Source organism: Myxine glutinosa, chromosome 3, assembly GCF_964187855.1.
Source record: "Myxine glutinosa chromosome 3, kmMyxGlut1.1, whole genome shotgun sequence".
Lineage (NCBI taxonomy): Eukaryota > Metazoa > Chordata > Myxini > Myxiniformes > Myxinidae > Myxine > Myxine glutinosa.
Genome location: NC_136263.1, coordinates 3,459,908 through 3,487,332, shown reverse-complemented (window position 1 = coordinate 3,487,332; position 27,425 = coordinate 3,459,908).

Below are 27,425 nucleotides of genomic sequence, written 5' to 3'. Positions count from 1 at the left end.
TGAAATGCCAGACTCGTCGACGCTGAGGAGGCTCTCTGAGAATGGCCAGAGAGATGTCCACTTTGACAAGCACATGATCAGAAGAACCGATTGGAGCAGAAGAAGAGCAGCAGACATTAGCAGGGAAGTTTGTCATAACCAAGTCTAGAAGAGAAGATACTCCATTGGCTGAGATCCGGGTCGGGAAATTGACAGATTGTGTCAATCCCAGTGAGTCACAGAAGTCCTTTGCTGAGGTGCCATGACTAGTGAGAGAGGAACCCACACCCAACCAGGTGGCATGATGACAGTTGAAGTCACCACATATGAGGAAGAGAGAGTTGGGATGAGTGGATAGAAGTTGGTCCATGTTGTCAGACATTGAAATGTAGATGGAGTCATCACTGTTTGGGGGACGGTACAGAACACATATGAACAAAAGGTGGGAGCGGAGAGGAAGCCGTAACCAGAGGTACTCCTGTGGGTGAGGAGGAAAGAGAGCAGTGCAAGGAGAGTGAGGAAGAGAGTTTTTGACAAAGATAGCCACCCCACCACCAGGCCGAGGCTCAGGTCTATCATACCGGAGGAGGGAGTAACCAGGAAGAGATATTAAGGAATCAGAGACATCTTGAAGGAGGAAAGTCTCTGTTAAGCAGATCAAGTCTGGATTGTCAGAAGCAACCTGTATGGAGAGATCAGTCAGGTTTGAGCGAAGGCCCCGGATGTTTGAGGTCCATACCGTTAATGAAGAGAGAGGGGGAGCATCGGGTACAGGACAGGGGAGGGGAGGAGTAGGGTAAGATGAAGGATGAGAGGGGGAGGTAGGGAGAGCAGTTGATAGTGTTTCAGATGTTGCAGAAGAGTTCCAAGAAAGGGAAGGATGAGGAGGATGAAAGGTTTGCTGGTGAAGGGATGCGGCACAGTGAGGGGTTGTTTGAGGGGGGGCAGAGGAAAGTAGAAGGTTTGGGGGGGTGGAGGTATGAGATAGAAGGGAGACGAAGTGGGGAGGAGGCAGCTTGGAGGAGGAGGGTGGAGGAGAGAGAATTGGAGAGGAATGGTATGGGGGGAGAATTGAATGGGAGGGATTGGGGGGGGAGTTTTGAAGGGGAGGAGTGAGGGGGGAGTTTAGGAGGGGAGGGGCAAGGGGGGAGTTTTGGAGGGAAGGGGAAAGGGGGGAGATCAGGAGTGGAGGGGCAAGGGGGGGATTAGGAGGGGAGGGGCAAAGGGGAAGTTTAGGAGGGGAAGGGCAAGGGGGGAGTTCAGGAGTGGAGGGGCAAGGGGGGAGTTTAAGAGTGGAGGGGCAAGGGGGAAGTTTCGGAGTGTAGGTGCAAGGGGGGGGATTTGGATGGGAGGGGCAAGAGGGGAGTTTAGAAAGTGGATGATTAATGAAAGACGAACATTGATAACAAATTGGGTTTGTTGTGATTTTCAAGTTAGCAATCCGGTTCAGGATGATGGAGGAGGGATGGAATGAATGTGAATTTAGACCATGTAGTGAGGGAGACGTATAAGATATTGAATTTCTTTTTTTTGAAGTGGAATGAGTTGGAGAGGAAATTGAGAAAAGCCTTTTAAATAGGAAGAAAAACAGCGTGTTGTAATATACCACTGAATAAAAAACAGAAGGGGAAAGGTTAAACATATTTAAAAATATTTAAACAGAACTATGAACAATCTTATATGCACAAAAATACCAACGGGGGGAGAGCCGAGAGGGACCACCACGAGTCACGTGAACAGGGCAAACGGTGGATGGCAAGGAGATAATGGGGGTGGGGCGAACAGCACACCTGGACAGAAAATACAGGATGAGACAACAGTACACGTGGAGAAAAGAAAATAAATGTTTTTGGTTTTTTTTGTTTTTTTTTGGGGGGGGGGGGGGTGGGGAATTAGAACGTTAGACAGTATTATGTTCGGGGTAGAAGGGAAAAAACCAAGAGCCAAGCAAAACACACTTAAGTTAACAAAACACCGACGGGGGTACAACTACAAGGCCACACACAAGGGCAGAAAACGATTAATTAATTACGAGTTACAGGAAATTCAAACCAAAACTAACTATAAATCAAACAATATCACATGGACGATAAAATAACGAATTGAAATTTGACAATCTATCTGGGGAAATGGGGGAGAAACACGTGGTCGAAGAACGAACGAACGAATAAGAATGAATAAACGAATGAGCACAGAGAAGTGCTTGTGTTGGTGTTTCGCACTTGTGTTGGTGCAGGAAACCACTTTTGCACTTGTATTAGTGTGGAAAAAACACTTTTTGCACTTGTGATAGTGTTGAAAAACCACTTTTCGCACTTGTGTTAGTGTTGAAAAACCACTTTTCGCACTTGTGTTGGTGCAGGAAACCACTTTTGCACTTGTATTAGTGTGGAAAAACCACTTTTCGCACTTGTGATAGCGTTGAAAAACCACTTTTCGCACTTGTGTTAGTGTTGAAAAAGCACTTTTCGCACTTGTGTTGGGGCAGGAAACCACTTTTGCACTTGTATTAGTGTGGAAAAAACACTTTTCGCACTTGTGATAGTGTTCAAAAACCACTTTTCGCACTTGTGTTGGTGCAGGAAACCACTTTTGCACTTGTATTAGTGTGGAAAAAACACTTTTTGCACTTGTGATAGTGTTGAAAAACCACTTTTCGCACTTGTGTTAGTGTTGAAAAACCACTTTTCCCACTTGTGTTGGTGCAGGAAACCACTTTTGCCCTTGTATTAGTGTGCAAAAAACGCTTTTCGCACTTGTGATAGTGTTGAAAAACCACTTTTCGCACTTGTGATAGTGTTGAAAAACCACTTTTCGCACTTGTGTTGGTGTTGAAAAACCACTTTTCGCACTTGTGTTGGTGCAGGAAACCACTTTTGCACTTGTATTAGTGTGGAAAAACCACTTTTCGCACTTGTGTTAGTGTTGAAAAACCACTTTTCGCACTTGTGATAGTGTTGAAAAACCACTTTTTGCACTTGTGTTAGTGTTGAAAATCCACTTTTACCACTTGCGTTGGTGCAGGAAACCACTTTTGCACTTGTATTAGTGTGGAAAAAACACTTTTCGCACTTGTGATAGTGTTGAAAAACCACTTTTCGCACTTGTGCTAGTGTTGAAAAACCACTTTTCGCACTTGTGTTTGTGTTGAAAAACCACTTTTCGCACTTGTGTTGGTGCAGGAAACCACTTTTGCACTTGTATTAGTGTGGAAAAACCACTTTTTGCACTTGTGTTAGTGTTGAAAAACCACTTTTCGCACTTGTGTTAGTGTTGAAAAACCACTTTTCGCACTTGTGTTGGTGCAGGAAACACCTTTTGCACTTATAATAGTGTGGAAAAAACACTTTTTGCACTTGTGATAGTGTTGAAAAACCACTTTTCGCACTTGTGTTAGTGTTGAAAAACCACTTTTCGCACTTGTGTTGGTGCAGGAAACCACTTTTGCACTTGTATTAGTGTGGAAAAACCACTTTTCGCACTTGTGATAGTGTTGAAAAACCACTTTTCGCACTTGTGTTAGTGTTGAAAAACCACTTTTCACACTTGTGTTGGTGCAGGAAACCACTTTTGCACTTGTATTAGTGTGGAAAAAACACTTTTCGCACTTGTGATAGTGTTGAAAAACCACTTTTCGCACTTGTGATAGTGTTGAAAAACCACTTTTCGCACTTGTGTTAGTGTTGAAAAACCACTTTTTGCACTTGTGTTGGTGCAGGAAACCACTTTTGCACTTGTATTAGTGTGGAAAAACCACTTTTCGCACTTGTGATAGTGTTGAAAAACCACTTTTCGCACTTGTGATAGTGTTGAAAAACCACTTTTCGCACATGTGTTAGTGTTGAAAAACCACTTTCGCACTTGTGTTGGTGCAGGAAACCACTTTTGCACTTGTATTAGTGTGGAAAAACCACTTTTCGCACTTGTGTTAGTGTTGAAAAACCACTTTTCGCACTTGTGTTAGTGTTGAAAAACCACTTTTCGCACTTGTGTTGGTGCAGGAAACCACTTTTGCACTTGTATTAGTGTGGAAAAAACACTTTTTGCACTTGTGATAGTGTTGAAAAACCACTTTTCGCACTTGTGATAGTGTTGAAAAACCACTTTTCGCACATGTGTTAGTGTTGAAAAACCACTTTTCGCACTTGTGTTGGTGCAGGAAACCACTTTTGCACTTGTATTAGTGTGGAAAAACCACTTTTCGCACTTGTGATTGCGTTGAAAAACCACTTTTCGAACTTGTGTTAGTGTTGAAAAACCACTTTTCGCACTTGTGTTGGGGCAGGAAACCACTTTTGCACTTGTATTAGTGTGGAAAAAACACTTTTCGCACTTGTGATAGTGTTCAAAAACCACTTTTCGCACTTGTGTTAGTGTTGAAAAACCACTTTTCGCACTTGTGTTGGTGCAGGAAACCACTTTTGCACTTGTATTAGTGTGGAAAAACCACTTTTCGCACTTGTGATTGCGTTGAAAAACCACTTTTCGAACTTGTGTTAGTGTTGAAAAACCACTTTTCGCACTTGTGTTGGGGCAGGAAACCACTTTTGCACTTGTATTAGTGTGGAAAAAACACTTTTCGCACTTGTGATAGTGTTCAAAAACCACTTTTCGCACTTGTGTTGGTGCAGGAAACCACTTTTGCACTTGTATTAGTGTGGAAAAACCACTTTTTGCACTTGTGTTGGGGCAGGAAACCACTTTTGCACTTGTGATAGTGTTGAAAAACCACTTTTCGCACTCGTGTTAGTGTTGAAAACCCACTTTTCGCACTTGTGTTGGTGCAGGAAACCACTTTTGCACTTGTATTAGTGTGGAAAAACCACTTTTTGCACTTGTGTTGGTGCAGGAAACCACTTTTGCACTTGTATTAGTGTGGAAAAAACACTTTTCGCACTTGTGATAGTGTTGAAAAACCACTTTTCGCACTTGTGATAGTGTTGAAAAACCACTTTTCGCACTTGTGTTAGTGTTGAAAAACCACTTTTTGCACTTGTGTTGGTGCAGGAAACCACTTTTGCACTTGTATTAGTGTGGAAAAACCACTTTTCGCACTTGTATTAGTGTTGAAAAACCACTTTTCGCACTCGTGTTAGTGTTGAAAAACCACTTTTCGCACTTGTGTTAGTGTTGAAAAACCACTTTTCGCACTTGTGTTGGTGCAGGAAACACCTTTTGCACTTGTAATAGTGTGGAAAAAACACTTTTTGCACTTGTGATAGTGTTGAAAAACCACTTTTCGCACTTGTGTTAGTGTTGAAAAACCACTTTTCGCACTTGTGTTGGTGCAGGAAACCACTTTTGCACTTGTATTAGTGTGGAAAAACCACTTTTCGCACTTGTGATAGTGTTGAAAAACCACTTTTCGCACTTGTGTTAGTGTTGAAAAACCACTTTTCACACTTGTGTTGGTGCAGGAAACCACTTTTGCACTTGTATTAGTGTGGAAAAAACACTTTTCGCACTTGTGATAGTGTTGAAAAACGACTTTTCGCACTTGTGATAGTGTTGAAAAACCACTTTTCGCACTTGTGTTAGTGTTGAAAAACCACTTTTTGCACTTGTGTTGGTGCAGGAAACCACTTTTGCACTTGTATTAGTGTGGAAAAACCACTTTTCGCACTTGTGATAGTGTTGAAAAACCACTTTTCGCACTTGTGATAGTGTTGAAAAACCACTTTTCGCACATGTGTTAGTGTTGAAAAACCACTTTTCGCACTTGTGTTGGTGCAGGAAACCACTTTTGCACTTGTATTAGTGTGCAAAAACCACTTTTTGCACTTGTGTTAGTGTTGAAAAACCACTTTTCGCACTTGTGCTAGTGTTGAAAAACCACTTTTCGCACTTGTGTTGGTGCAGGAACCACTTTTGCACTTGTATTAGTGTGGAAAAAACACTTTTTGCACTTGTGATAGTGTTGAAAAACCACTTTTCGCACTTGTGTTAGTGTTGAAAAACCACTTTTCGCACTTGTGTTGGTGCAGGAAACCACTTTTGCACTTGTATTAGTGTGGAAAAACCACTTTTCGCACTTGTGATAGCGTTGAAAAACCACTTTTCGAACTTGTGTTAGTGTTGAAAAACCACTTTTCGCACTTGTGATAGTGTTGAAAAACCACTTTTCGCACTTGTGATAGTGTTGAAAAACCACTTTTCGCACTTGTGTTGGTGTTGAAAAACCACTTTTCGCACTTGTGTTGGTGCAGGAAACCACTTTTGCACTTGTATTAGTGTGGAAAAACCACTTTTCGCACTTGTGTTAGTGTTGAAAAACCACTTTTCGCACTTGTGATAGTGTTGAAAAACCACTTTTTGCACTTGTGTTAGTGTTGAAAATCCACTTTTACCACTTGCGTTGGTGCAGGAAACCACTTTTGCACTTGTATTAGTGTGGAAAAAACACTTTTCGCACTTGTGATAGTGTTGAAAAACCACTTTTCGCACTTGTGCTAGTGTTGAAAAACCACTTTTCGCACTTGTGTTTGTGTTGAAAAACCACTTTTCGCACTTGTGTTGGTGCAGGAAACCACTTTTGCACTTGTATTAGTGTGGAAAAACCACTTTTTGCACTTGTGTTAGTGTTGAAAAACCACTTTTCGCACTTGTGTTAGTGTTGAAAAACCACTTTTCGCACTTGTGTTGGTGCAGGAAACACCTTTTGCACTTATAATAGTGTGGAAAAAACACTTTTTGCACTTGTGATAGTGTTGAAAAACCACTTTTCGCACTTGTGTTAGTGTTGAAAAACCACTTTTCGCACTTGTGTTGGTGCAGGAAACCACTTTTGCACTTGTATTAGTGTGGAAAAACCACTTTTCGCACTTGTGATAGTGTTGAAAAACCACTTTTCGCACTTGTGTTAGTGTTGAAAAACCACTTTTCACACTTGTGTTGGTGCAGGAAACCACTTTTGCACTTGTATTAGTGTGGAAAAAACACTTTTCGCACTTGTGATAGTGTTGAAAAACCACTTTTCGCACTTGTGATAGTGTTGAAAAACCACTTTTCGCACTTGTGTTAGTGTTGAAAAACCACTTTTTGCACTTGTGTTGGTGCAGGAAACCACTTTTGCACTTGTATTAGTGTGGAAAAACCACTTTTCGCACTTGTGATAGTGTTGAAAAACCACTTTTCGCACTTGTGATAGTGTTGAAAAACCACTTTTCGCACATGTGTTAGTGTTGAAAAACCACTTTCGCACTTGTGTTGGTGCAGGAAACCACTTTTGCACTTGTATTAGTGTGGAAAAACCACTTTTCGCACTTGTGTTAGTGTTGAAAAACCACTTTTCGCACTTGTGTTAGTGTTGAAAAACCACTTTTCGCACTTGTGTTGGTGCAGGAAACCACTTTTGCACTTGTATTAGTGTGGAAAAAACACTTTTTGCACTTGTGATAGTGTTGAAAAACCACTTTTCGCACTTGTGATAGTGTTGAAAAACCACTTTTCGCACATGTGTTAGTGTTGAAAAACCACTTTTCGCACTTGTGTTGGTGCAGGAAACCACTTTTGCACTTGTATTAGTGTGGAAAAACCACTTTTCGCACTTGTGATTGCGTTGAAAAACCACTTTTCGAACTTGTGTTAGTGTTGAAAAACCACTTTTCGCACTTGTGTTGGGGCAGGAAACCACTTTTGCACTTGTATTAGTGTGGAAAAAACACTTTTCGCACTTGTGATAGTGTTCAAAAACCACTTTTCGCACTTGTGTTAGTGTTGAAAAACCACTTTTCGCACTTGTGTTGGTGCAGGAAACCACTTTTGCACTTGTATTAGTGTGGAAAAACCACTTTTCGCACTTGTGATTGCGTTGAAAAACCACTTTTCGAACTTGTGTTAGTGTTGAAAAACCACTTTTCGCACTTGTGTTGGGGCAGGAAACCACTTTTGCACTTGTATTAGTGTGGAAAAAACACTTTTCGCACTTGTGATAGTGTTCAAAAACCACTTTTCGCACTTGTGTTGGTGCAGGAAACCACTTTTGCACTTGTATTAGTGTGGAAAAACCACTTTTTGCACTTGTGTTGGGGCAGGAAACCACTTTTGCACTTGTGATAGTGTTGAAAAACCACTTTTCGCACTCGTGTTAGTGTTGAAAACCCACTTTTCGCACTTGTGTTGGTGCAGGAAACCACTTTTGCACTTGTATTAGTGTGGAAAAACCACTTTTTGCACTTGTGTTGGTGCAGGAAACCACTTTTGCACTTGTATTAGTGTGGAAAAAACACTTTTCGCACTTGTGATAGTGTTGAAAAACCACTTTTCGCACTTGTGATAGTGTTGAAAAACCACTTTTCGCACTTGTGTTAGTGTTGAAAAACCACTTTTTGCACTTGTGTTGGTGCAGGAAACCACTTTTGCACTTGTATTAGTGTGGAAAAACCACTTTTCGCACTTGTATTAGTGTTGAAAAACCACTTTTCGCACTCGTGTTAGTGTTGAAAAACCACTTTTCGCACTTGTGTTAGTGTTGAAAAACCACTTTTCGCACTTGTGTTGGTGCAGGAAACACCTTTTGCACTTGTAATAGTGTGGAAAAAACACTTTTTGCACTTGTGATAGTGTTGAAAAACCACTTTTCGCACTTGTGTTAGTGTTGAAAAACCACTTTTCGCACTTGTGTTGGTGCAGGAAACCACTTTTGCACTTGTATTAGTGTGGAAAAACCACTTTTCGCACTTGTGATAGTGTTGAAAAACCACTTTTCGCACTTGTGTTAGTGTTGAAAAACCACTTTTCACACTTGTGTTGGTGCAGGAAACCACTTTTGCACTTGTATTAGTGTGGAAAAAACACTTTTCGCACTTGTGATAGTGTTGAAAAACGACTTTTCGCACTTGTGATAGTGTTGAAAAACCACTTTTCGCACTTGTGTTAGTGTTGAAAAACCACTTTTTGCACTTGTGTTGGTGCAGGAAACCACTTTTGCACTTGTATTAGTGTGGAAAAACCACTTTTCGCACTTGTGATAGTGTTGAAAAACCACTTTTCGCACTTGTGATAGTGTTGAAAAACCACTTTTCGCACATGTGTTAGTGTTGAAAAACCACTTTTCGCACTTGTGTTGGTGCAGGAAACCACTTTTGCACTTGTATTAGTGTGCAAAAACCACTTTTTGCACTTGTGTTAGTGTTGAAAAACCACTTTTCGCACTTGTGCTAGTGTTGAAAAACCACTTTTCGCACTTGTGTTGGTGCAGGAACCACTTTTGCACTTGTATTAGTGTGGAAAAAACACTTTTTGCACTTGTGATAGTGTTGAAAAACCACTTTTCGCACTTGTGTTAGTGTTGAAAAACCACTTTTCGCACTTGTGTTGGTGCAGGAAACCACTTTTGCACTTGTATTAGTGTGGAAAAACCACTTTTCGCACTTGTGATAGCGTTGAAAAACCACTTTTCGAACTTGTGTTAGTGTTGAAAAACCACTTTTCGCACTTGTGTTGGGGCAGGAAACCACTTTTGCACTTGTATTAGTGTGGAAAAAACACTTTTCGCACTTGTGATAGTGTTCAAAAACCACTTTTCGCACTTGTGTTGGTGCAGGAAACCACTTTTGCACTTGTATTAGTGTGGAAAAAACACTTTTTGCACTTGTGATAGTGTTGAAAAACCACTTTTCCCACTTGTGTTAGTGTTGAAAACCCACTTTTCGCACTTGTGTTGGTGCAGGAAACCACTTTTGCCCTTGTATTAGTGTGGAAAAACCACTTTTTGCACTTGTGTTGGTGCAGGAAACCACTTTTGCACTTGTATTAGTGTGGAAAAAACACTTTTCGCACTTGTGATAGTGTTGAAAAACCACTTTTCGCACTTGTGATAGTGTTGAAAAACCACTTTTCGCACTTGTGTTAGTGTTGAAAAACCACTTTTTGCACTTGTGTTGGTGCAGGAAACCACTTTTGCACTTGTATTAGTGTGGAAAAACCACTTTTCGCACTTGTATTAGTGTTGAAAAACCACTTTTCGCACTCGTGTTAGTGTTGAAAAACCACTTTTCGCACTTGTGTTGGTGCAGGAAACCACTTTTGCACTTGTATTAGTGTGGAAAACCCACTTTTTGCACTTGTGTTGGTGCAGGAAACCACTTTTGCACTTGTATTAGTGTGGAAAAACCACTTTTCGCACTTGTGATAGTGTTGAAAAACCACTTTTCGCACTTGTGTTCGTGTTGAAAACCCACTTTTCGCACTTGTGTTGGTGCAGGAAACCACTTTTGCACTTGTATTAGTGTGGAAAAACCACTTTTTGCACTTGTGATAGTGTTGAAAAACCACTTTTCGCACTTGTGTTGGTGCAGGAAACCACATTTGCACTTGTATTAGTGTGGAAAAAACACTTTTCGCACTTGTGATAGTGTTGAAAATCCACTTTTCCCACTTGTGTTGGTGCAGGAAACCACTTTTGCACTTGTATTAGTGTGGAAAAAACACTTTTCGCACTTGTGATAGTGTTGAAAAACCACTTTTCGCACTTGTGATAGTGTTGAAAAACCACTTTTCGCACTTGTGTTAGTGTTGAAAAACCACTTTTCGCACTTGTGTTGGTGCAGGAAACCACTTTTGCACTTGTATTAGTGTGGAAAAAACCACTTTTCGCACTTGTGTTAGTGTTGAAAAACCACTTTTCGCACTTGTGTTAGTGTTGAAAAACCACTTTTCGCACTTGTGTTGGTGCAGGAAACCACTTTTGCACTTGTATTAGTGTGGAAAAAACACTTTTTGCACTTGTGATAGTGTTGAAAAACCACTTTTCGCACTTGTGTTAGTGTTGAAAAACCACTTTTCGCACTTGTGTTGGTGCAGGAAACCACTTTTGCACTTGTATTAGTGTGGAAAAACCACTTTTCGCACTTGTGATAGCGTTGAAAAACCACTTTTCGCACTTGTGTTAGTGTTGAAAAACCACTTTTCGCACTTGTGTTGGGGCAGGAAACCACTTTTGCACTTGTATTAGTGTGGAAAAAACACTTTTCGCACTTGTGATAGTGTTCAAAAACCACTTTTCGCACTTGTGTTGGTGCAGGAAACCACTTTTGCACTTGTATTAGTGTGGAAAAAACACTTTTTGCACTTGTGATAGTGTTGAAAAACCACTTTTCGCACTTGTGTTAGTGTTGAAAAACCACTTTTCCCACTTGTGTTGGTGCAGGAAACCACTTTTGCCCTTGTATTAGTGTGCAAAAAACACTTTTCGCACTTGTGATAGTGTTGAAAAACCACTTTTCGCACTTGTGATAGTGTTGAAAAACCACTTTTCGCACTTGTGTTAGTGTTGAAAAACCACTTTTCACACTTGTGTTGGTGCAGGAAACCACTTTTGCACTTTTAATAGTGTGGAAAAACCACTTTTTGCACTTGTGATAGTGTTGAAAAAACACTTTTCGCACTTGTGTTAGTGTTGAAAAACCACTTTTCGCACTTGTGTTGGTGCAGGAAACCACTTTTGCACTTGTATTAGTGTGGAAAAACCACTTTTCGCACTTGTGATAGTGTTGAAAAACCACTTTTTGCATTTGTGTTAGTGTTGAAAAACCACTTTTCGCACATGTGTTGGTGCAGGAAACCACTTTTGCACTTGTATTAGTGTGGAAAAAACACTTTTCGGACTTGTGATAGTGTTGAAAAACCACTTTTCGCACTTGTGATAGTGTTGAAAAACCACTTTTCGCACTTGTGTTAGTGTTGAAAAACCACTTTTTGCACTTGTGTTGGTGCAGGAAACCACTTTTGCACTTGTATTAGTGTGGAAAAAACACTTTTCGCACTTGTGTTAGTGTTGCAGACCCACTTTCCCTACTTGTGCTGGCATTGAAAACCACTTTTCGCACTTGTGTTAGTGAAGGAAACCACTTTCCGCACTTGAGCTAGTGTTGCAGACCCACTTTCCCTACTTGTGCTGGCATTGAAAACCACTTTTTGCACTTGTGTTAGTGTTGAAAAACCACTTTTCGCACTTGTGTTAGTGAAGGAAACCACTTTCCGCACTTGAGCTAGTGTTGCAGACCCACTTTCCCTACTTGTGCTGGCATTGAAAACCACTTGACGCACAAGTGTTGGTGTTGAAAACCAATTTTCCGCCAGTGTTGAAAAACAACTTTTCGCACTTGTGTTATTGTTGCAAAAACCAATTTCCGCACTCGTACTGGCATTGAAAACCACTTATCGCACTTGTGTTAGTGTTGCCAAACCACTTTTGCACTTGTGTTAGTGTAGCAAAACCACTTTCCACACTTATGCTGGCGTTGAAAACCACTTCCCGCACTTCACCTAGTGTTGCAAAACCACTTTCCGCACTTGTGCTGGCATTGAAACCCACTTTCCGCACTTGTGTTAGTGTTGCAGAACCACTTTCCTTACTTGTGCTGGCACGAAAACCACTTTTTGCACTTGTGTTAGTGTTGCAAAACCACTTCCCAGACTTATGCTGGCGTTGAAAACCACCTGCCGCACTTGAGCTGGTGTTGCAGAACTACTTTCCGCACTTGTGCTGGCGTTGAAAACCACTTTCCGCACTTGTGTTAGTGTTGCAGGACCACTTTTTGCACTTGTTTTAGGTTTGCAAAACCACTTTCCACACTTGTGCTGGCATTTAAAACCACTTTTCACACATGTGCTAGTATTGCAAAACCACTTTCCGCACTTGTGTTGGCGTTGAAAACCACTTTTCGCACTTGGGATAGTGCTGAAAAGCACTTTTTGCTTTTGTGCTAGTGTTGAAAACCACTTTGCGCACTTGAGCTAGTGTTGCAGAACCACTTTTCGTGCTCGTGCTAGCATTGAAAACCACTTTACGCACAAGTGTTCGTGTTGAAAACCACTTTCCGCGCTCGTGCTAGTGTTGCAAAACCACTTTTCGCACTTGTGCTGGCATTGAAAACCACTTTTCACACATGTGCTAGTATTGCAAAACCACCTTCCGCGCTCGTGCTAGTGTTGCAAAACCACTTTTCGCACTTGTGTCATTGTTGCAAAAACCACTTTCCGCGCTCGTGCTATTGTTGAAAACCACTTATCGCACTTGTGTTAGTGTTGCAAAAACCACTTTCGCACTTGTGTTAGTGTTGCAGAACAACTTTCCGCACCTGTGCTGGCATTGAAAACCACTTTTTGCTCTTGTGTTAGTGTTGCAAAACCACTTTCCACACTTATGCTGGCGTTTAAAACCACTTTCCGCACTTGAGCTGGTGTTGCAGAACCACTTTCAGCACTTATGCTGGTGTTGAAAACCACTTTCCACACTTGTGTTAGTGTTGCAGAACCACTTTTTGCACTTGTGTTAGTGTTGCAAAACCACTTTCCACACTTGTGCTAGTATTGCAAAACCTCTTTCCGCACTTGTGCTGGCATTGAAAACCACTTTTCACACATGTGCTAGTATTGCAAAACCACCTTCCGCACTTGTGCTGGCGTTGAAAACCGCTTTCCGCATTTGTGTTAGTGTTGCAAAACCACTTTCCACACTTATGCTGGTGTTGAAAACCACTTTCCGCACTTGAGCTGGTGTTGCAGAACCACTTTTCGCGCTCATGCTAGCATTGACGAGTGTTTCAGGCTGCTGTCAAATTAAGCTTTGGAGTTTAAACAAAGTCGCTGGTTAACAGAAGGAGAATGGATAGTAAATAATTTTTAGATGCTGGGTAAATTAAGTGAGATATTACTGAGACTCATAAGAGCTATAATTCTTCCTAATAGCAGTTGAAAGACAGAGCCAAAACAATGAATCTATAAATGCATATGAGTGTGAAAGTAGTTTTAATTGTTTGCCCACACTATTTCGAATTGAATGTGCATGGGTCATACAAGAGCCATTCATGAAGTGAGGACTGTGGTGACACCTGTACACTAGATTAGTAGGCATTAGAGGTTATCCCTGTTGTGTGCAGGAGACGAGATGGAAGGGAAGTGGTGTGAGAATGGTGAAGGGTAGGCAGGGACAGAAATACAAGTCTGTGTGGCAAGGGTGCCCGGAGGGCGTGAATGGTGTTGGTGTCCTGTTTTCTGAGGAGTTTGTAGACAGTGTGGTGAGTGTGACCTACTGACCTCTCTGAACTCCTCATAGGAATGAAAACTGCCACCTGCACTCTTGACCCCATCCCCTCCAGCTTTGCCAAAGCCTCCCTCCCTGCTCTCTCTCCACTTATCATCGCAACAATAAACTCCTCCCTGTCTACAGGCATCGTCCCACCTTCCCTCAAAATTGCTGCTGTTACCCCCATTCTAAAAAAAACCTGGTCTAAACCCTGACACCCTAAACAACTTCAGACCCATCTCCAACCTACCCTTTCTGTCAAAAGTTTTGGAACGCGCTGTAGCCACTCAACTCAAACATCATCTCTCTGCCAATAACCTGTATGAAACATTCCAATCCGGATTCCGCTCCAACCACAGTACTGAAACTGCTCTCCTCAAAATCACCAACGACCTTCTCCTCTCCTCTGACGCTGGCAACCTCAACATTCTCGTCCTCCTCGACCTCAGCGCTGCCTTTGACACCATCGATCACACTATCCTCCTCACCCGACTTGAATCCACCTTTAACGTTACCGGCACTGCCCTCTCTTGGATTAAATCATACCTCTCTGACAGATGCCAGTTCATCTCCATCAATAACTGCAAATCCCCCACTGCTCCCCTCCCCCAAGGTGTCCCCCAAGGTTCAGTTCTTGGCCCCCTCCTCTTCATCCTTTACCTGTCCCCGCTCGGTCACTTAATCCGCCGTCATGGTCTCCAATTCCACTGCTTCGCCGATGACATCCAGCTTTTCATCTCCACCAAGTCCGTCTCCACCGACACCCACTCTATCCTGACAAACTGCATCACTGAAATAAAATCCTGGCTTCAAATCAACTTCCTCAAGCTTAACTGTGATAAATCTGAAATAATCATCATTGGCCCAAAAACGCTCACAAAATCCACCCATAACTTTGCCCTCAACATCGACGGTATCCCAGTATCCACCTCCCCTCACATCCGGAATCTTGGCGTCATCTTTGACCAAACCCTTTCCTTCGACAAATACACTAAACAGATCACAAAGTCAGCCTTCTTTCACCTGAAAAACATTGCCCGTCTCCGCTCATCCCTCTCCTCCACGGCTGCAGAAACCCTCATCCACGCCTTCATCACCTCCCGTCTGGACTACTGCAATAGCCTCCTCTATGGTTCACCCTCAAAAATCACCAATAAACTCCAATACATTCAGAACTCCGCTGCCCGTCTACTCACCCATTCCCGGACCCGTGACCACATCACCCCCGTCCTTTACAAGCTTCACTGGCTCCCCATCCCCCAGAGAATCCAGTACAAAATCCTCCTCTTGACATACAAAGCCCTCCATAACCTGGCCCCATCCTACCTGGCTGACCTCCTCTCCAGACACACTCCCACCCGCAACCTCCGCTCTGCTGGTACCAACCTCCTGACCCCCTCCATCCGGACCAAATTCAGATCCTGGGGGGACAGGGCCTTCTCCATCGCTGCTCCCACCCTCTGGAACTCACTACCTCACACCATCAGAGACTCCTCCTCACTCACCACATTCAAAACATCACTAAAGACCCACCTGTTCAACACTGCATTCAACATTCAACCCACAGCATTTAACCCCTGACTATCTCTTCTCCTTCTCCCTCCTTTTGCTTTAAATATTTCCCTATTGATTCTTGTCTTTTTGCAATTGTTGTTTTCATGTATTGTTATGCATTATGTTTGCCACTCTGTCAAAGCGCCTTTGGGCTTCTGGAAAAGCGCTATACAAAATAAATGAATTATTATTATTATTAAATGAATGTGATAGGGATAACATCCTCAATTTGAATACGTAATTTAATTGTGGGTAAAGGAATTAATTTATCATAGTGGATTGTTCGCAGCAGCCTGAACTGTCTTGAGAGTGTGCATCCATATAATCAGAAATCCCAGATTTTAAAATTTGGTAGGGGTATTATGTGGAAGAATAATTGCTTGGTAGATAAAAAGGCACTGCATGTTAGCAGAAATTTCTCCGGCCATAAAGGCCAGGCAAATTTGGAAAAACTGTAATTGCATATGTAATTTACAGATGAGTATTTGGCAAGTAGTGGAGGGAATTTATTGCTCCCTTTATTGGGAAGATATTTCCAAAGGGTTATTAAAATGTTATAATATGACAGTTGGCAAGGAAAACCATTGGATGAATAATAAGATCTGTATATATATACTGTATATGTATATATTTTTACAAAGTATATGAAATGCTTGTAAATCAAATATCTAAGAGCTAAGGAATAAGGGAACAAAATTCTTGGAGTATACAACTGGTTGCAAGGTTAAGATAGATATATTTGGAAGAGTGGTAGTTAAAATATTTCACGATCTGTTTATGAAATGAATTTGTTGACTCTTTGAAGTTAATTGTTCAAATTTTTGTTTAACTAGCATTTTGAGTTCAAATTGGAAATAGTTTGGTGGAGGCTTGGTTAAAACCCTTGGTTGCAGTGTGTTGGAACAAATTGATAAATCATGTGATGCTTGTGAGAATAGAAACAAATATGGAACCAAAATAGAAAGACTTTTATGATGACATAAATCCCGAGATAAAAAGATTGAACCAAGTAATGCTACAAATGAATACAGTAGAGTTAAGATAACGACATAATGAATAAAAGTTATGGACTGCCAGTTTTACAAGATCAGTGAACTCATCATCATAAGTTACAAATCATGAAAATTAAAAGTGATGTAAGACACCATTTGAAGATCACATACTAGTAGTAAACACTATAGAATTAATTACTCATGTTTAAAAAAAAAAAGTGAGGAGGAACTATGATAATTAATACATTATGCATAGTTTGCTTGTTTGCAAAGTTTTTGGGGAATTAGATATTCCTGTTTGTGATTTTAATCGTATGTACTCATTATTAATTCATTTATTTTCTTTGAGTAGTGTTAAAAAACTGCATGAGTTTAATTTTTCAAACTATATTAACCTGAAAGCAACTGTAAATGCTATTCTTAGTTTAGTAGTGAAATACATAGCTGATTTGGATATTATTCGTGTGAAGTATATAAATGAATATAACTTTTTGAATGTTTTGAGGAAAACAGCAAATTGTTAAATGTGAAGCTGTTATAAGATATACATGATTAGTTAAAACATGGTAATTTCATGTCAAGATGTACCCTATCTGATTCAGTGTGTGTGGAAAGCAGATACAGATGTGGCTGAGTAAAGGATAAGACCAGATCACATCTCAAATGGAGTGATAACGGCATTGGGAAGAAGTTCGAGAAAGAAAATTTGTGGCTAAAAATGAAGTTCATCTTGGCATACACCCTCAATGATGAAGGCATTCTCCTTTGCAATATTGGAGAAGGATGCTTACCTTCAACAAGGAAAATTTATGTGACCATTTGCCTGGATCACACTGCAACGTATGGAAGAAAGGCGATCACTTGCTTCTGTTCAAGTGTCTGGAACATTCATCACGTCAGCAATTGTGGGACGACAACATCTTACCTGCAACTTCTACTGGATGCGGTGACTGGTGTCATTGCTCCACCAACTTCCGGGGAACCAGCGTGGAGCTGTAGGTGGACGGCTGTGCTTCTTTCTCTACAACGGCTGTGCACGATTCTGCTGGTTGCTCCTGGCATGGGCCATGGATAACTTGAACACCATGGTCCTAACATCGTTGTGGATGCATCTGGCATCTCTGTTCCACATCTTGCTGGTCAAACAACATCACATCAACACTTGTTGCCCACTCACGATGAGTGAGGAGGCAAGTTAACTACAACTGGACAAAGGCCTTGTTCAAATCCACTATGGCTCACAGCAAGAGTGGCAAGGATGCTACATGCAGAGCAGGGTCAGTTTATGATTCCGTCTAGCTATCACAACAGTGGAAACCCTACGCGAAATAGTGTAGGTGCTATGAAGACATCAGAAGAAAATGTTTCATACTTGAATTTCAAACACAAGTGATCTGCCTCTTCTTTTCAAACAGAAAGTCAACATTTGTTTTTATTTGAAGCAAAACGTATTGCCAAATGTTGCAGATCTTTTATTATTTTGAAAATGGTAAATTAAAATTGTTGTGGTGAAGTTTTGTTTGCAGAGATATTTGTGATGCAAATGAAATGAACTGAATTATCAACATGGAAAGAGTCAACGAACAAAGAAATGTTTTATGATCAGATTCTTCCACGATGACGGTATTAGCCTTAGGTATTGAAAATTGGATTACCAAATTTGTAATTTGAGTATTTTGCAATTGATGTATAGATTAATGGTTAATATAAACAAAAATAAAAAATGAGGGATTGTGGAATTAAAGATAAATATATAATTCATATTTATAATACAATTTATAAATATTAGTTAAATTGTACTTCAATGTGAATCTTGTTCTTAAAGCATGCAAGAAAATGTGCAGGGAACCTGAAGCAAGCAGCCGACCATCTGTAAAATAACCTTTGCCCTTTAGTGGAAAGGCCTCAGGCAGAGTGTTGACTCAGCCCGGGTCTTGAATGCATTCGTCAATTAGAGAGATTGGACAGATCAAAGTAGGTTGACCTGTAGCGGCTAGAACAATGGTTTCTTTTTCGGCTGTATGTGATAGTTATCTATGGTATACTTCTCAGTCGCTTCATGATGGAACCCAGATGGGCTTTGGCACCAAAAAGACTGACCTGATCAAGTTCTGTGGTGACCTCGAAATTCCAACTGAACAAGATCAAAGCAGCCGGGGTCTATATAACAGGACACTCCAAGGCTGCGAGGAGAGAATTTCTCCCCATGGAATGATGCGTCGTATTCTGTCTGTAAAGTATAACTGTAACAATGTTGGATTCCTTCTCTGCAATATCGGAATAAATCTCGATTTGAACTGAGTGAGTCTTGCTGAGTCTGACTGAGTCTAGCTAAGAAAGGTGTCTGAAATGCAGCCACAACAATAGTAAGCCCTTTGGTAAGCAATAGTATCCCCTTGGTAAGCGATAGCAAGCTGCTTGGTAAGCGATAGCAAGCCCCTTGGTAAGCGATAGTAAGCCGCTTGGTAAGCAATAGTAAGCTGCTAAAGTGCTAGTAAGCCGCTTGATAAGCAGTAGTAAGCCACTTGCTGATTGATAGTAAGCCACTGGGTAATCAATCATAAGCCGATTGGTTCGTCATGGTAAGCCGCGTGGTAGGCGATAATATGACATTTGGTAAGCGATAGTAAGCCCCTTGGTAAGCGATAGCAAGCCACTTGATACGTGACAGAAAGATGTTTGGTAAGCGATATTAAGCCATAATTGATGGTGAGCAGCTTGATAAGCGATAGTATGCCCATTGGTAAGTAATAGCAAGCTGCTTTGTAAGTGATATCAAGCCGCTTGGTAAGCGATAGTAAGCCCCTTGGTAAGCGATAGTAAGCCCCTTGGTAAGCGATGGTAAGCCGCTTGGTGAGTGATAGCAAGCTGCTTGGTAAGCCCCTTGGTAAGCGATAGCAAGCTGCTTGGTAACGGAACACACTCCTGTTTATTTGTTTTTGTTCTGGGGTTATTTACAGATTTAATGGTTGAAAAACATCAGGAATGCAATTCTGTTCAATGAACATCTGTTGCCATGGCGATGAACGGATGACGGAATGAATGAAAATGTTGCCTTATTTGAACCAAACGAGTGTCAACAAGTCCTCCATCAAGGAAGAAGAGGAATCTTACAGAAACTGTCACAATACTTCAACAGACTGAGATATTACAACGATGAAAACGATTTATTTTGTTTTATTTAATGGGAATGAAAAAGTTGCCTTATTCGTTCAATTGAAGGATATTAATGAAAATTAAATATGAAAACAGCCGTTTATAATTAAAACTGTTCATTCAGTAAATGTTAATTATTTTTATTGTGAATTATCTTGTTTTAATGCAAAGTTTTTACCGTTATCATGAAACTGTTCAAATCCAGTTATCCGTTGTCCCCGTTGTCCTCTCTGTCTCCATGATTACAATTGGTCTCGCTGGTATGTAATTGAACGCATAATCGCCATTCCTCTCATTGTTCGTGAGAAGAGAAACATGAATGTTGTGTCTTGTCTCATCGTGCTCTTTTTGCTTGTACTATCAACATTTACCATCTTTCACCCCATTTACCACCATGCACGGGGTGACATCTTCAAAGAGGTGAGTTTAAAATGGAAGGTTTATTCATGTATTTCCTCAGACATTAATTGACCGAGTTATCCGTCCAATGTTGTAGTTTAAATTAATGTGTTGTCGATGTAACGGATGCGTCATGGGGCAAATGGCCTCCTTCTGGTCAAAGTTCCTTTCATGTCCTCCATGTGTTCAAGTACCGAGAAGGTTCCGTCTTTCCGACTCGTTCCGAAAAACCGAGGTTTCTCCTCAAAAACGAAACTCCACAGAAATGTCCACTTTGTGCGGTGGTCGTTGTGTGTTTTCCGGACATTTTCGGTGTCCGCATTTGCGACGTGTTGACGTCATGCCTTAACGGATTCAAATTTGGCGCCCTTCTCTTGAGGTTTGAACGGTCTTATGCGGTGGAACCTTTGAGAAGTTCACATCTCACATCACATTGAGGGTGTTATGAGGTGAAAAAGAGGTTTATTTATTACCCTCGCCAGAGGATAGAGTATTGCATTTGAGTCCGTTTGTTACAGTGAAAGAGATTCCGGCAAGTATGTTGTTTGGTTGGTTTGTCTGTCTGTTTGTTCACAGTATTACGTCTACATCGTTGCACATAGAATCGCCTTACTTTACACACATATTTGTCTTGCCCTGGATATTGCCCTGGATACACACATATTTGTCCCCAAACGCTCTTGAGTGAATGTAGAGACATAAATGTGTACCGGGATCGGGAGTGGATGTTTGGTGGAGAATGTTATACACCTGATATGGCAGCGTTCATTCCTCACAAACACTTTCCTGATAGTGAGGAGAAATCTGTTCTGGGTTGGGCTGTTAGATGTTCCCATTGGAACCTGTGATCAGGATGTTGTGATCCCAGGTTCAAATCCCTGATGTGGGATTGTCACCAAACCTTTCCTCTCCCACACCTGTCAATACAAACCTGTCCATATGATTAGAGAAGGAATTATGAGTTTACCTTTCCTGGTGTAGTTGATACATCCCGCCAGTCCTCATGTGTGGTTGATTCTAATAAAATAGAATACCACACGTCCAGTCGTACCCAGAACATCACTAATCTCAATCCAAAATAATATCGACAAAATGCTCCCCTGAGTGTCTCCTCACCCTCAACATTGATCACAATTTCAGTGAAATATCGTTGATTAATTCTTAATTCTTGTTTTCTTGTGTCCACAACACAGGAACTTGTTCCTCTGAAGATTGCGGAGTTTTTCAACTCTTATTGGAAGGAATTTTACAACTTCCTTCTGACTTCGACTCTGAAGGTAGGCTGGCGTGCACACAACTCCAGAAACACGCACACTTCAATCCCAGAGGATGTAATTATACCAGGACAGACACGCACATGTACGTATATATACAGACTTGGCATTTAATATGGAATATTTTTTTTGTGGGGGTGAACTTCCTTTTCAAGATGACTTAGAACCAAAAGTTCATTGGAATTATGTTGAAATTATTCTAGATTTTGTTAATGTGACCTTCAAAAGAAACAAAAACCACATTTGACATTTCGAAGCAAATAAATAGATCCTTGAAAGTGATGTAAACTGATATCGAACTCAATTCACGGACAGTACTGTATTAAACTTCTGTGCGTTTTCCAGAAGTATCTCTTTATTTTACACATTAGCCAAAAATTTTTTTTAACAAAAACAAAAGTTAAATTACGACTGGGATTACGGACAGTAAAATTACAGTTCAGTACTTCGTGTAACCCCCACGAGCATTCAGGAGAGCACGTACATGTTGAGGCATGCTGTTCACGAGATTTGCCAAGGTTTGGACAGGAATCGCTTGCCATGCAGTTACAATAGCCTGCTGCAATTCACGCACAGAGGCAGGTTGCTGGTCCAAGTTGTCGATTTGACGCGTTAATTCTGCCCACAAGTTCTCTGTCGGATTCATATCCGGGGACATGGCAGGCCACTCCATATGCTCTACACCATGGTCAGCAAGAAAGTGTTGGATCATGCAAGCACGATTAGGCCGTGCATTGTCATCTTGGAAGACAATGTTTCCTCGAAAGGCTGCACGAGCAAATGGAAGCAATGTTTCTTCCAGAATGGCCCTGTGCTTGAACTGGTTCAGGTTTCCATTCAGAACAACCAGGTCAGTTTTGCCCCCTGCATGAAAAGCAGCCCAAACGGTCACCCCACCACCTCCAGCTTGGACTCTTGGCACTATACAATCTTCGTTGTAGGCTTCATGCACTTGTCTGCACACTCGGACGCGGCCATCTTGACGATAGACCAGAAATCTAGACTCGTCACTGAAGATCACGTGATTCCAGTGTCCTGGCTGCCATTGACGGTGCTCTCTGGCCCACTGCAATCGGCGCTGGCGGTGTTGTCTGGTCAGACGTGGCTTTCTCAGGGGACGCCTGGCACGATAGCCTGCTTGAACCAGTCGTTGGTTGACTAGCCTTCTGGATACAGGCACATTTGTCAGTTGCTGCCACTCAGCCCTAAGCCGATTAGCTGACTTGGTATGGCCATTGCGGACTAACCGGTGCAGCTGGCGATCATCCCTCCTTGTGGTTCTGCGGGCACGTCCTGGCCTCGGTATTGGAGTAGGGACACCCCTCTGAGCATTTCGTTTTAGGATCTTTGACACCTGACCTTGAGTGATGCCATACTGCCGAGCAATAGCACACTGTTTCATGCCGGAATTTCGTAAAGCCACCACTAAATGACAAACAGCATTGTCGAGTTGACGGACCATCTCCAGGGGAAGCGGCAATAACTTTTGTAGACGTGCAGCAGTTGTTTTCCACTAATACAGAACGCAACAACCCTTATATACCTGATTGTGAAGCCAATCGTCAAATGTCCCTGTCCGTACATTTTGTCACGCCACCTGTGATATAATCATGTTATTGACTTCTTGCTGCGACAGACAATCAGTGACATGGTTCCTTTAACAAAGAAATCACCGAAGCGTAAAAGAAACTCACCAGATTGATATACCGAGTTCAGAAAGTAAACCCAAGTCAAGAAAAAATATATATTCCATATTAAATGCCAAGTCTGTATATATATATATATGTTGAAAACACACCTGGTCACAAGTGTGCCGCACTGACCGGGTCCTCAGTCGAGGTCCTCAGCATCATCCCGTTTCGGCCCTTCAACCTCGATACGGTCAGCTAAGGTGGGCCAGCAGGGGCACATACACATCCACATGCAGCAAATGCACCTGGATGTGTACATACCCCCACCCCCAGCCAGTGCGAACAACAACAACAACAACAACAACAACAACACCTCCACATCCAGAATCCATAGCACCAAACAAACATGGTGGAACACTCAAACACCCACCCTTATACCCTTCACCACTCACCAACAAAACACACCAGATCATTCATACACACACATACACACCCATACACACACATACACACACAACATCAACCAACCAGCCACCTACCCTTACATCATACACCACTCAACACGCAAAAACACACTCATGCAAAAATTAATTCATGCAAAAACACACACCCTCACCCACTCACTCATATACACAAAATAAGAAATAATAATGGTAACAAACAAACAAAAAAAAAACAACCTACACCGTTCGACGTGCCTCCATAAACTTCCTCCATATCCAAAATGAGCCTTTCAAGGCAACCTGGGCCACCTTGTCACACATCCTTCTTCTTTCTGTCCCACACACTCCCAGCCAGGCAAGAAATGCAGAAAAGGAATTGCCAATATACCCTCTACACCCCACCTCAAATGGCTGACACGAAACTTGCCAACCCTTCTCCCGGCACTCTGCCTCCAGCTCACTGTACTTTCCTCTCTTCCTCTCGTGCACCTCCTCCATGTTCTCTTCCCAAGGTACAGACAACTCCCCTAAGATTACCTGTCTTGTTGCACTTGACCAAATGACAATGTCAGGCCGCAACCTTGTCACACAGATCTCCTCTGGGAATACCAATTGTGGCTTTAGGTCTGCCACCACCTGCCAATCACAAGCATCTGACAGCCCTCTTGATTTCCACCTCCTCCTCTTTCCACCTCTTACCACTTGGCCCTCTTTGACAAACCACACCTCTCCCCCATCAGTCTACTTCTCCACTCTTCTCTCTCTCGATCTCAGCACCTCTTGTTGCACCATCTGCACCACCACCGCCAGCACCTGATCATGTCGCCACCTGTATCTTCCTGCTGCCAATGCTACTGAGCATGCAATCAGTGCATGCTGCACCGTTCCCACACCTCCACACAAATAACATCTCTCCTCCTGCAACAACCCCCACAATCTCAAGTTTACTGGTGACGGAAGCATATCATACGTTGCCCGCAACAGGAAATTCAACAATATTGACTCCATCCTCCAAATCTCTTGCCACTGCAATATCCTCACCGGCACACCTTCCCACTTAGTCCAAGCACCTTGCTGTGCCTGATAAAGGTTGACCTGACCTTCCAACACCTGACTCGTGTTGGTTGGTTGGGGTTGAAATCACATTGACTGGTGTTGGTTAGTTGGGGTTAAGGAGGCTATTAGGCCCATTATATTATTACCAACCTATAGTTGTTTGTCCGTGCTCTATCCTTTTTAAATGCTGAGCGCCCATTTTTAAAGTTTGTGATTTGAGGAGACCGAGGTTGCAACCACCGAGCTCGCAGACTCGAAGCGGAGGCTCAACCATTAAACCGCACCGAGGTACGTTTGTCGGCTGAGCGCTGTGTCGGTGCTCCGGTGCTCGGGTCACATGATCACGTGAATCATGTTTAGAGCACGCCAAGCGCTCTTTATATATATAAAGTGTGTCCACACTTTCCAACAAACGAGGATAAACACACATGTAACCAGGCACCCACCAGAACACATACTGTATATCACTGTTGAGGAAACGAATCACTTTCCAGGCTCTCCAGTGTAGAGGAACCGGAGGGGTCCGTTTGATCCGGTTAATTGGGGTTGAAATCACATTGACTCGTGTTGGTCAATTGGGGTTGAAATCACATTGACTCGTGTTGGTCAATTGGGGTTGAAATCACATTGACTCGTGTTGGTTGGTTGGGGTTGAAATCACATTGACTCGTGTTGGTTGGTTGGGGTTGAAATCACATTGACTCGTGTTGGTTGGTTGGGGTTGATATCACATTGACTCGTGTTGGTTGGTTGGGGTTGAAATCACATTGACTCGTGTTGGTCAATTGGGGTTGAAATCACATTGACTCGTGTTGGTTAATTGGGGTTGAAATCATATTGACTCGTGTTGGTTACTTGGGGTTGAAAACACATTGACTGGTGTTGGTTAATTGGGGTTGAAATCACATTGACTGGTGTTGGTTAATTGGGGTTGAAATCACATTGACTCGTGTTGGTTAATTGAAGTTGAAATCATATTGACTGGTGTTGGTTAATTGGGGTTGAAATCACATTGACTCGTGTTGGTTAATTGGGGTTGAAATCACATTGACTCGTGTTGGTTAATTGGGGTTGAAATCATATTGACTTGTGTTGGTTAATTGGGGTTGAAATCGTATTGACTCTCGTTGGTTAATTGGGGTTGAAATCACATTGACTCGTGTTGGTTAATTGGGGTTGAAATCACATTGACTAGTGTTGGTTAATTGGGGTTGAAATCACGTGGACTCATGTTGGTTAATTGGGGTTGAAATCATATTGACTCGTGTTGGTTAATTGGGGTTGAAATCACATTGACTCGTGTTGGTTAATTGGGGTTGAAATCACATTGACTCGTGTTGGTTGGTTGGGGTTGAAATCACATTGACTCGTGTTGGTTAATTGGGGTTGAAATCACATTGACTCGTGTTGGTTAATTGGGGTTGAAATCACATTGACTAGTGTTGGTTAATTGGGGTTGAAATCACATTGACTCGTGTTGGTTAATTGGGGTTGAAATCACATTGACTCGTGTTGGTTAATTGGGGTTGAAATCACATTGACTCGTGTTGGTTAATTGGGGTTGAAATCACATTGACTCGTGTTGGTTGGTTGGGGTTGAAATCACATTGACTTGTGTTGGTTAATTGGGGTTGAAATCGTATTGACTCGTGTTGATTAATTGGGGTTGAAATCACATTGACTAGTGTTGGTTAATTGGGGTTGAAATCACATTGACTCGTGTTGGTTAATTGGGGTTGAAATCACATTGACTCGTGTTGGTTAATTGGGGTTGAAATCACATTGACTAGTGTTGGTTAATTGGGGTTGAAATCGTATTGACTCGTGTTGGTTAATTGGGGTTGAAATCACATTGACTCGTGTTGGTTAATTGGGGTTGAAATCACATTGACTCGTGTTGGTTAATTGAAGTTGAAATCATATTGACTGGTGTTGGTTAATTGGGGTTGAAATCACATTGACTCGTGTTGGTTAATTGGGGTTGAAATCACATTGACTCGTGTTGGTTAATTGGGGTTGAAATCACATTGACTCGTGTTGGTTAATTGGGGTTGAAATCATGTTGACTTGTGTTGGTTAATTGGGGTTGAAATCGTATTGACTCTCGTTGGTTAATTGGGGTTGAAATCACATTGACTCGTGTTGGTTAATTGGGGTTGAAATCACATTGACTCGTGTTGGTTAATTGGGGTTGAAATCACGTTGACTCATGTTGGTTAATTGGGGTTGAAATCATATTGACTCGTGTTGGTTAATTGGGTTTGAAATCATATTGACTCGTGTTGGTTAATTGGGGTTGAAATCACATTGACTCGTGTTGGTTAATTGGGGTTGAAATCACATTGACTAGTGTTGGTTAATTGGGGTTGAAATCATATTGACTCGTGTTGGTTAATTGAGGTTGAAATCATATTGACTCGTGTTGGTTAATTGGGGTTGAAATCACATTGACTCGTGTTGGTTAATTGGAGTTGAAATCACATTGACTCATGTTGGTTAATTGGGGTTGAAATCGTATTGACTAGTGTTGGTTAATTGGGGTTGAAATCATATTGACTCGTGTTGGTTAATTGGGGTTGAAATCACATTGACTCATGTTGGTTAATTGGGGTTGAAATCATATTGACTCGTGTTGGTTAATTGGGGTTGAAATCACATTGACTCGTGTTGGTTAATTGGGGTTGAAATCACATTGACTCGTGTTGGTTAATTGGGGTTGAAATCACATTGACTTGTGTTGGTAAATTGGGATTGAAATAGTATTGACTCGTGTTGGTTAATTGGGGTTGAAATCACATTGACTCGTGTTGGTTAATTGGGGTTGAAATCACATTGACTCGTGTTGGTTAATTGGGGTTGAAATCACATTGACTCGTGTTGGTTAATTGGGGTTGAAATCACATTGACTAGTG